Genomic DNA, 12267 nt, shown 5'->3' on the forward strand with positions numbered 1-12267 from the left:
TCTTTAAAGAATTCACACTTTTGACGGTGCAGGGTAAGTCCCAGATCGCTCAACCTTTTCAGCGTGCTCTCAAGCCTCTTCATGTGCTCTGCTTCCGAGTCGGCAAATACCAAAATGTCATCACTCATATTCAAGACGCCTTTAAGGCCTGCCAGCGCCCTCTAATAGTGTTCTGGAAGACTTCGGCAGCCGATGAAATGCCGAAGCTCAGGCGCTTAAATTGATAAAGGCCTTCGTGTGTAGTAAAAATCGTGATGAATCTAGAGTCTGGGTGGAGCTCAAGCTGGTGATAGCCCGCCCGTAGATCCAATTTCGAAAAAACTTTCGCCCCCTGCAACTCCCCAATGATGTCATCAAGGGTCGGCGTTAAGTGTCTCTCTCTCTTAATTGCGGCGTTGGGGAGATGCATATCTACACAAATTCTCACCGCCCCAGGCTGTTTTGGCTTGGGCGCCACCACAATGGGCGAAACCCAGGGCGTCGGTCCTTCCACCCTCTCGATAATGTCCATACTGACAAGCGACCGGAGCTCTTCTTCCACCTTCTCTCGAAGATGAAACGGAATCCGCCTGTGTTTGAGGGCTGTTGGTCTGATCGTGTCGTCAATGTGCAGACGTACCGGGGGCGCCTTCAACTTCCCAACTCCTTCAAAAAAGCCTGCAAACCTGTCCAGCAGCGTCTCAATATCCACCTGATAGACCTCTAGTGCAAAGTGAACCAGGTTCAGGGCTTCGGGTGCCACACAGCTGAGTAGAGAGTGGGGACTCACATCTGTAACGAAAGATCGGGCCTTTATGTTCTTCCCGCCCCTGGATACAGGCGCTACAAACACACCCTTGATGGGAAGCGGAGTGTCCCCACCAAACGTGAAGATCCTCGCCGTCGAAATGTTCAGCGCGGGAGGGCCCGGAATCTTCTGGTAATGTTCCGAGGCAAGCATGCAAACTGAGGCCCCTGTGTCAATTAGCACTTGTGTCGGCACCCCTTGAATGTTCACAACACATTTGGGCTGTCACTTACTCCTCGCCCCAGTGGCGATGCTCGAGATGAAGAATACTTCGTCTTCCTCCTCCTCTTCCTCCTCAGCTAACTGAAGTCTCTGCATTTCTTGCTCCAAGGCCGCAATGCTCCTCTGCCTTCTCGAACCACCCCCACGTACCCTGGCCGGGCCCCTCTGTATTGACACGGGAGCCGGGGCACAACACATTCGGGCGTAGTGTCCGGGTCCGTTGCACCGGCCACATGACCTCGATTTGGCCGGACACTCTTCAGAGTGGGGCAAATCATATCCGCAATACTGGCAGATAGATCCAGACCCTGTCGGGGGACGAGTTTCCTGTCATTTCTGACCCCACTTGTCTTTCGACGCAGTCTGTTTACTGATAGCAAATGCCTCTTCCGATTTCCTGCGTCCATCTTGGCACCTCTCGACTCCGCCAGTTCATAGGTTCTACCACTGTCCAGGATTTGTTGCAGGGTCCAGCCCGGTTCCCTCAACCCTTGCCTTCGTAGTTTGCCTGAGCCACACCCTTGGAGTACTTGATTCCTAATCATCGATTCCTCATTGTCCCATCGACACGTGGTGGCCATGAGCCGCAGTCGAGCGCAAAACTGATCAAGTGATTCCTCCTCCCGCTGTTTTTCCCCACAGAAGAGAAACCTCTCATAGTCGACGTTAGAGAGCGGTATAAAGTGATTTTCCAAAGCAGTTTTGACGGCATCGTAGGTGACTACCTGCAGGTTCAGGGACTCATATATGCGTAGGGCATCCAGACCCGCCGAGTATAAAAGAGTGGCCCTCTTTGCATCGTCATTGGTTATCCCAGTCGCTGTAAAGTACATATCAAGTTTTTTTATCCATAGCAACCATCTTGGGCCCAACTTCGAAGGGGGACCGGACACATCAAACTCTTGCATGGGTAACAAAGATCCCTGTTGTGTTTTCACCACCACAGTCGCAGTTTCCGCCTCTCCGTCACTTCCCGCCATGTTTACAGGTCGCACAGGCACCTCCTTATGGCTCAGAGGCCGCAAACCTCACTTGGGTGGGCAGTGTACGTACCTCACGTTACTGTACGGTGGAATTCAGCATGCCCTTGCTCCCTTCCAGCTCTGTGTGTCTTCCTTGTTGCCAGCCGTGCTTTCCAGCCACCTTTTGTGCGGTAGCTATGCGATGTGGGCTGTCCTCTGGGTTGTAGAGGACTGCCAGAGTTCCAAAAATTCTGTGAATGTGGTATGAGCAGCGCACAAGCACCTTTTCAGGCCGCTACTGCAGCATACCAGAGGCTAGAACACCATAGATCTGCTCCCGCCGGGTCCGTGACTCACCACCGCGTAGCGTTGCTGATGTAAAACACGCCATGTTCATCGAGCGAACAATGCGATGGTATCCCGCCTCGTCGCCAGTTGTTGTATAGCCACCCGTGCCTCGGGTGGCCCACACGCATACATGCACACACGCATACGATCACAGAGACACGGGACGCGATGCTGCCTGCTGTGCGTCCCGGCGGCAACTGCACGCACGGACGCGGTTTATTGAACTGCGCATGCGCGGGTCCCAAACGAGACTCGCGCATGCGCTACAAGTAACTGGGACGTCACACTCTGGTTCTGGGGTTTTAAATGTGCACTTTGCAGCCTGTGATGTCATGGCCTGTCATTTCATTGGGTCAAATTCATGTGACATAACTTCCTGTGATGTTGTCATTATGCCAATTACTATTTTTGATTCCTACAGATTTTTGGTCACAAAATGTTGGCATGTATGCCAAGGAGACAACCATGTCTCTCCCGAACCACATCCAACCGGCACTTTCTAAAACCACCCATTCCATACTTGCCAACCCTACCGATTTAGGCGGTAGGATACCGCTTTTTAAGCAGTCCTACCGCCTACCGATTTTTTGACACCAAATACCGATTTTTTTTGTAAAAAAAATGTAAAAAAAAAATGTTGTACATTTTTTTTTTTGCCCACGCCAGCTCAGGGGAGTCTTTCAAGGGCTCCCCCGAGCTGGCGTACCGGGAGAATGCGCGGCATGCAGGCTTTTAATGTCAAAGGCACCCACGGCGTTGGGCTAAAGTGCCCCTCCGCCTCGGGTGCCTTTGGCAAAAGGCGCCATTAGCCCCCCACCACGCCAGCTCGGGGGAGTCTTTCAAGGACTTCCCCCAGCTGGCGTAGCGGGAGAAGCGTGGCATGCAGGCTGTTAATGTCAAAGGCACCCACGGCGGTGGGCTAAAAGTGCCCCTCCGCCGCGGGTGCCTTTGGCAAAAGGCACCATTAGCCCCCCACCACGCCAACTCGGGGGAGTCTTTCAAGGACTTCCCCGAGCTGGCGTAGCGGGAGAAGGCGCAGCATGCAGGTTTTTAATGTCAAAGGCACCCACAGCGGTGGGCTAAATGCGCCCCTCCACCGCAGGTGCCTTTGACCAAAGGCGCCATTAGCCCCCCACCATGCCAGCTCGGGGGAGTCTTTCAAGGACTTCCCCGACCTGGCGTAGCGGGAGAAGACGCAGCATGCAGGCCTTTGATGTAAAAAACACCCACGGCGGTGGGCTAAGGGCGCCCCTCCGCCACGAGTGCCTTTCACAAAAGGCGCCATTAGCCCCCCACCACGTCAACTCCGGCCAGTCTTTCAAGGGCTCCCCCCGAGCTGGCGTGATGGCAGAAGGCGTGGCAGGCGCCTCATTGTCATTGAATGCACCTGCGGCGGCGGGCTCATTCAATGACAATGGGCTGCTGACGCGCCCTCTTCATATCATTACCTCCTCGCCTATTTTTAAAACTTTAAGATTCCTACAGATTTTTGGTCACAGAATGTTGGCATGCATGCCATTCTACCTACCCCAAACACACTCATCAAACAACATTAAATTCCTCTCAATAACATGCCAATTCCGTCTACTTTTGTTTGCAGCCGGAGACATCCCGGTTTCAGCTCACAAAAATGCGAGGGCGGACAAGATGACGTCGGACGCCACGTGCCTGACAGGGATTGTGAACGAAACGTGGCCAAAGTCACGTGAAGAAGAGTATGCGGGCGTTGCTATGGACGGTTTCTCGGATGAGAAATAGAGAACCCTCTGAACAACAACAATCTTCTGATTGGCTACCAAATAGACAGATTGCCGTGTTACTGTTATCTGATTGGCCTTTGTTTAGTCAATACGGAAATATATGTCAGTCCTTGCTATCTGTGGTTCGCCTGTTGGGCCATGATAGTAGGCGGGTTTATGCCCGAAATTTCACTTATGATTGGCTGACATAGCCTAAGCCATAAGAAATGTCATTATTTTCTAACGGGTGATTGGCGCGATTGGAGATGGGGCGGGGTCAGATTTTTAGCCCGGAAGCCCGCCTTGTTTCCTGTGCTGATGTGGCCGAGGGGGCGGGGTCTTCTGAAGATCAGAAGTAAAGAAGATTTGCAGCACAGACGGTGAGGAATATAAAACCTTGTTTAGTGTCTCCCAGTGAGCACCAGTGTTTTGGGGACGGTGTTTATATTTAACTTGTGTACATAGAATCATATGAAATTAGCAAAGACCGTCTCCATCATCGGCTGTTGCGGCACCTCTTTCCGTAGCTGAACACACCAATCATTAGCATCGTTAGTCTAATTCTCCTTGAGGCAACTCATTTCCCAAACGTATAACACAATCCACTGCCCTGACTCCCACAATTCACCCAGTGGAGCCAAAATAATGACGGTTCTGATATCAACATAATTATCATGTTTTTCCAATCTGCATGATTGCCAGCAGTGCCTCCCAATGCCTTTGATGAATCCATGTGCAAGTGTAACTCCATGTATTTCCGTGAAAGTATATTAACCCTATGAACTGGGGCACAATGGCGGCAGAATATCACGAAAGCGTTACACAATAAGCACCTGAGTTTAATATGGAACATTACATAAATACCTTCTGTGCTAGTGCAACACTAGAAATATAAACATGAGGAAATTACCCAAGTATGATGCTAGGTACCACATACCATTTTTAAATAGCTAACCTGCTGGCTGTGGCGTGCTACTCAGCGCTGTACCGGTGAGACTTGCCGTTTGCTGCTGTGACGGCGGGGAGACGACCTGGAGACTGCAGGGTGTTATATCCTTTGATCTGTGCTTTTCCTCCTATCCAAATAACGATCTACAGACTGAGGGGTGTTTTACCCCTTGATCTAGGCATTTAAAGTTAATTAAATAACTGTTCTTGTGATCGCCCGGGTGCTGTTTTTCTTTTCGTGCAGCCTTCAGCAGCTCAGGTATCACTGAAATTCACTTGCGTTAAAAGTGACCATGAGGTCGGCGTTAAGGAGTCAGTCCGTCCAGGATGATCCTCAGGAACCCACATTTCCTGACACCACTCAAAGCTACAGTGCTTTGTTAGCCAGCACAGTCCACCAAATCGTGTTTTTCCCAGTTACTCTATATGAAGAATGCTATCCTTGTTTATCTGCTCTTCACCAAAGAAGTTCTCAGACCTTTGCTTTTAACCCCACTGCTCTGCAGAACTCGGCAGCTGCAGAAGTTGGTAATGCTGAAATTACCAAGAGCGGGGTCAAAAGTCCAGGGACTTTGCAAAGCATAAAGAAAAAACTTATTGACTATAAAACCCAGCGAGTTTGTTCTCCTTTTGTTCCAATCGCGGGTCCGCGATTTATGGACCATTACTGTGTGAGATCCCTGGGGTCCAGGACAGAAGTGAAATCTGTGTCCCAATTAACGGGATTGCCATGTTGGACCACTACGTTATGAAGGATCAACATGCTTTGCCAGGGCCAAAAGATCTTACAGACCTCAGTATCATCGAATTTTCAGACATTGCCCTGGAAAATAATCATTACACTTTTCTTACACACACATAATGAAACTGTTGGTCCGTCTGGTAGCGACATTTAGCAAACGTGATGCATCTATCATGGACTCTCCAACTGTCCTTACTAATATTATTGACACATATTCCATTACCAACGAACCGGATGGTCATGCCCGTGTCAGATCGGAGTCTTTCATTTGAAGCAGCTGACCTGTCTGGCAATGCAGCCATGCACCATAAGCTTCAGGACGTTGATGAACGAATTCGATTAACTCACCTGACTGTATCAGCTTTAAATATGGTCCTAAGCTCTTCTGTGACATTGTATGATAACATAAGGAACAAACTAAAAGCAAACTCTTTAGTACTATTGGAGGTAAATAACAAACTCGACCAGATATGCTTCAAACAGTGTTTTGAAACGTGTCTGATTAACATCGAAGGAGGGCCACTTCTGGGTAAACCAATTTCCTGTAGCGTGGTAATTGAGATCGTGGACAACTCAGTTGAATTTATTGCGGGCCTTGCTGCAAGTTTCCTCTTGTAATCAAAGTAATAATCTTAGAGAAGCCTGTATTCAAACTAATAATCTGAGAGATGCTTCAGGGCTGGTCCCTACGGTCAACCCAGGTCCGACTATTATAGATCTGTCTGGGGATATACGAATGCATGCACCCTGGCTACCCAATAGTGGGCTTGACTCACGCCGCAACTTTCCAGTTTTAAATAAGATCACCAAGTCTAAAACGGCAAAACATTTTTAGAGAAATTTCCCGTTGGCAAGGAAAAATGCGCTAAGCGTTCACTGTCCAATTCCCAAAGGACTTCCTCCAAGTTGGTGCTGCCTCTCCAGCATACTGCGAAAGCAGTGTCTAGATTCCTCCTCTGAGACAGGTTTGGACCTCCCTGATAACAACGTGAAAAACCCCCCTATCGCCACCACCACTGACCATCCTTTGACCATGACCTTACTGGCAACAGCGGAACGCCCACTTGTGCCCCCAACTAATCACGTTGAGTGCAATGCCAATCTGTTGACACAAGCCGGTGCAATGCCTGAGGTGGGAAATTCTGCTCCCCTGACCTGTGGGGCAGCTGGCCTTCTGGATTCAGGTGGGCTGGCGGCTCTAGGTTTCCGGGGAATCATTAGTACTCCTACTATCGCACAATCCTTAAGAGCTGGTACCCCCTTTCCCTTGAGTAAACAAGATCATTTGTTGCTCTCTCTTTATCGTCCTGAAACTCTAAACCAAGTCTTTGCTAACCCTAGTAGTTTGCTAATGCCAGAGACTCATGAAAGTAGATCTCTTCCTTTATTTAATAGCCATGTCACCTTGCCGCATAAACCAAACTGTTTGGCCTCCCCGGAACATGGCTTATTGAAAACTTCAGGTCCCGGCTTGAGCTTGGAGGGGAGTGTTCCATCTAATATGTATCCAACATTAGCTGCAGGGGTGGGGAACCTACTGGGGAGATTTCAGTTGCCCCCTTTGCTGCAGGCAAACAGAGCGAATTTGGCCAGCTTGCAGCATACCAAGCCCAAACCGTACAGAATTTTGCAGCAGCCCCGGGGGACTGTTAGCACCTGGGGCCGGATAACTATGAATCAAGTCGTTTCGCAGCAAGAATTGACCCCGGGTAAACCTGAGTGCCTACTAAAATTATGCAGCTTATTGGGCCCCGATATCCCAATTTGCTTAAAAGGAAGCAATATTTTCATGATCTTTGGGGAGATTTCAGCCCTGGGCCTTCTGACTTCTACCAATATTGATCGGGTCGCATTCCCGGACAGGAACCACCCTGAAAACACCATAATCTATTTAAATTCTAACCTGGTAAAGGACTTAGTCCTTTCAAGACGGTCTTGTCTACAAGTCCTTGGCTTTGACATTTGTGATGTGAATGTTCAAGATGAGGGAGTGTGGGACATGCAGGGGCGGCTCCGAATCATGCTTCATCCATCCCGGGAGGGGCCCGAACAGTTGTGAATGCTGACACTCAGTCAGACATTGTCAATATCAATTGGCTAGCACTCGCGTCAACCCTTTGGAGAAAAACAGCCCCATAGCCAGCTTCAATGTGACCCCCTAATGAAGGGGAAATGTATCTATGTATTAAATCGTGGAACACTAGGGGGAGTCACCATTTGTTTACCAACCCTGCAGCAGTGGGTGCCTTAAAAGAGGCTAATTGTATCCTATTATAGGAGACTTGATTGATGGAGGCCCCTGTACTAGATGGATTCCAGGTATTCTCTCAATCAGCCAGGGAAAGTAAGGGAGGCTGGGCGTCTGGGGGACTTATAACCTCTGTGGACTCCTCTCTGGGTATGCATGTCGTTGCTTTGGATGGGTTTCCATTTTGGTCCATGGAGTTGCCCCTGTTTTCTACTGATTTGTCTTTTAAGATCATTCTGATTAATATTTATTGGCACAGGGAGATTGCAGACCTTGAACATTTCTTACAGGTCATTTCGGATTGTACCTCTAAGTGGCTAACCTTGCTGGCGTTCTGAATTCAAACTTTCAAGATCAGGATAATTAATTGGTAGAAATGTCTTCTGATATGTTCCCCAAAAACTATAAAACACAATTGGGCAAAAGCTGGTGTTTGGCCCTAGAGGCATTGGGGCTTTTCCCGCTAAATGGGCTTTACTTCGGAAAGAAATGTAATATGCAAACATGGTTCAGAGGTGACTCTGCTTCCATACTGGATTATGTTTTTGTGGATGATTATCTCTCAAACTGCGGTCCCTCCTTCTCTGTGTCCCGGAATGACTGAAGTGACCATGGTATTCTAAGCGTGGAATTCAACCTTCTTTTCAATACCAGGGTACGCTCCAGGTTGTATAATTTAAAAACAAATGCATCATGCAGTGCGATTCGTTGCTCCGATCCAAATATTGTGATCTTGAATCGGGAACTGGAAGACACTATGCTAACGACCATGCTGAAGTGGAAAATGGAGGTGTTCAATGTTAAGTATTTTGATGTTTTCATGTGTGAACTGGTTACTTGTGTAAAAATGAATAGTGGGTTTAGATCAGTGAAGCCTCATAGGAACCCAACTATTTTCAACGAGGCAATAGCAAAAGAAAAATCTATTATGAGGAAGGAGGTCAGACAGTTGAAGACCTCATCACTGGACCAGGTCATAAAACAGAAGGCGATTAAAAAAATCAAGCAAAGCTATAACACATTTTGCAAGTCAAAACGAGCCTCTATGATGCAACGTGATGCTGGGGCTATGCTACAGAGTCTGGTTTCTTCCAATGCGGGGTCTTTTTGGTCTTTGATTAATAATGAAGACCCTCTTATTAACACTGCTTTAATTAATGTGATTCCGGAACAACAGTGGATAAAGTATTTTAAGGACATATATGATATCCCCACTGGTAACACCGGTAACGGTCCAACTTTTACTATCCAGACATTTGACTATAATTGGCCTGTAGATCTGGCAATAGAAGATATCTGCATGCTATTAACTAAATGTAAGAGGACTAGATCCCCAAGGCAGAATGGCCTTACTAATAGTACCTATAGGAACGATCCTTGCAATTGGGCTAATGTTCTATTCCTGCTTTTTGGGAGCATCCTTAATACTGGATTGCAGCCAGACTCTTGGAGCATGTCCCACATAGACCCAATTTTCAAAAAGGGATGTAGGTCAGATCCCACAAATGATCGCCCCATTTCGTTAATTGCTGCAGATTGCATTGCAAGATATTTAGTTCCCTTTTTCCGAACCATCTGGAGAATTGAGCTACTAGTATGCATGGCCTGAATACATTCCAGAATGGGTTTCTTAAAGGCCATTCAACAAACATAAATGGCCTAATACTGAAAACCCTCCATGAATCGGCATGGTCAGGGCCTGATGGATGTACCTACGTGGCTTTAATAGATTTATCTGCAGCCTTTGACCGGGTAGATCAGAATAAACTGTGGTGCAAATTGGCAAAATGGGGGCTGCCTAATGGCCTGCTGCAATTAGTAATGGGCATGTATGAGAATTCTGGGGTTCAGATTGGACTGAACAATGAGGGTGATCTATCCAAGAGAATTAGTATCTTTGTGGGGCTGAGACGGGGCTGTGTATTAGCCCCTTGGTTGTTTAACCAGTACATGTCAGATGCGTCTGAGCGGCTTGAGAAAGTGGCCTTAATTACTCCTAAAGTGGGTCCGTATAAAATATCCTGGATGGCCTCGCAGACGATTTTCTCCTTTTTGATAAATGTAAGGTTGGCCTCTAGAGATTATTGAATGCTTTCTCAAACTATGCTAAAGAGAATGTGCCATTAATAAACCCCAGCAAAACAAAGATCCTGGCTTTCACTAAAGTAGGGAAAAAAGGCCAGTCCCACATGGTCGATTGATAAAGTGATGATTAAGACATGCTCGAGTTTTACCTATATGGGTTTCCACTTTAGCGCACAACTGGGCCTAAAGAACATTCAGGAGATCGTGTGCCAAAAAGCCATCTTGTTACAGAACCAGGCGATTAAGCTGGACCATAAATATGGGCGCTTTTCTTTAAAACCTGTACTGGTATTTTATGAGGGTAAGATCGTTCCCAAGGTTACCTATGGTCTTGAACTTTATGGGACGCCCATCTTTAAAGTTCTGGACCTTATAGAGGCAAGATTTTGGCGTAGAGTATTAAGGGTTCCTTTTGCAATTGCATTAGCAGCCATCAGATTCGATCTTGGTATAATCTCCTTAAAAGCCTGAGTCGAATGGTGTATGGTTACTCTATTTGCAAAGCTGACTGCCCTGTCCTCAGGTACGGTATATGAAGCGATGGGCCAGACACTTAGGAGTGCATCAAGTTCACCCTCCTCGCACTTCTTGCCTGGTTTTGGTTAAAGATGTGAAACACTTCTATCTTGGACGTAGGCACACTTTAGGCTAACCCACTTAAAGTTAAGAGGACACTGATGGATCATGATTGGATAGTTACAGCTGAATTGTTCCATTCCTATCCATCAATGAGCCATCTGGCTCATTAGCACAAAAAACGGGGGTCCCTTTCTACCATGTTCACTTTGTTTCCATCTCAAATCCCTAGGGATATACTAATGAGATTCCGGTGGAATTTGCTCACATCTAGGGAGATCCAACTTAGGAGAAAGCTTATCTCCACTAACAACAGTGGATGTAGATTCTGTAATGCACCAGAAGAAAGTATTAAGCACTTGCTGCTTTACTACCAAGCCCTATCTGAGCTTAGAATGAAAATCCTGGCTAAATTCCAAATTTCTGACTTTGTTAGATAATTAAACCTTTTGGTGGAGATGTTTAAATTTCAAGAATACTTGGAAAGGTATTGCGATATCGGTTTTTATCAAGAGTATGAATTTGATTTAGTCCTGAATATGAATTTGATTTAGTCCTTTTCTCATGTATGTGAAATTACAGATGTAAATATATTTCGGAATGTTTGACTTATTGTTGGATGATATTTTATTTGTATTGCTCTGGTGTATTAATGTGTAATGTGTTAAGTATAATTTCTTATTTTGTTCTAATTGTAAAGGTTTTTTTAACCCGCATACAATAAAAAAATAAAACCTGCTGCCCAGGTGAGTATGTTTGCCCTAAATTACATAGCAAATAATTGTACGTTCTGTCTGCTCCTGCGCTTAGGTGGTTAAATATAAGCAAACCTACACGATGGACGCTACACCAAATGAGAAGTAGCGAACAGAATGCCTATTGAAGCAATAAGTAAAGGATGCACCTATACATATTCATGAATCCGTCATGTTTATTGCCAGTTTAAGCCCAACAAATCCATTAAGAGGGGGAGCATTTTCACATAGGCATTGGCCAAAGTTCATCCAGACAGACTGAATGATTGTGCTGTGTTGATTCTGTTCTGGGGAACAGTGATTTGATACAGTGTGACACAATGACTACTGCTCTGCAAAAGCACAGGGATGAGTAGTGTTTTAAAAACATTACTCAGCTGCACGCTACTACTTAACCCGTAGTGATACCAATCGTAATATTGAAACAGGCACAGCCTGACGGGTATACCTCATTCTTCTCTTTTGGTAACTTTGGCTGAAGGCATGCAGTGTTCTTCAGGTGAGTTAGGAGGTAATACATTTGCAACACACACAACAATAGTACATTGGTACCAAAGTAAAGAATTCCGAACCCAGAATCTAGAAAAGAACAAGAAATTGACACAGCTAATTAAAAAAACTAGAGACCCACCCTGGTAGGGGGTACACAGCATGCATACTTTGCTAGGAAAGGATCCTCTGGGTAGATAACCATTGATGTTAATGTGAGGGACTTCAGCAGAAATGTCAATGTTCAAGAATGTCTTTAAAAGGTATAGAAGGGTGGCTTTAAAGTCACCATGTTCCTTTAAGGTGGTCCAGGGAGACAGAGCCTCTTCAGAATACCTTTAGTTCTTGTCTTGGGTGCTCAATAGT

At 46.5% G+C, this 12267-nt stretch overlaps 1 protein-coding gene across 1 annotated transcript in view; it reads left to right on the top strand.

Moving 5' to 3' along the window:
• The first annotated feature begins 4339 nt into the window (after positions 1-4339).
• GOLGB1 (golgin B1) overlaps positions 4340-12267 on the top strand; it is a 959320-nt gene continuing 951392 nt past the window's right edge. Inside the window, exon 1 of the mRNA XM_069629448.1 lies at positions 4340-4438. The gene's annotated coding sequence lies outside the window, so the exon portion shown is untranslated. The remainder of the gene's footprint in view (positions 4439-12267) is intronic.

This window comes from Ambystoma mexicanum, chromosome 12 (assembly GCF_040938575.1).
Source record: "Ambystoma mexicanum isolate Mex_15411 chromosome 12, UKY_AmexF1_1, whole genome shotgun sequence".
Lineage (NCBI taxonomy): Eukaryota > Metazoa > Chordata > Amphibia > Caudata > Ambystomatidae > Ambystoma > Ambystoma mexicanum.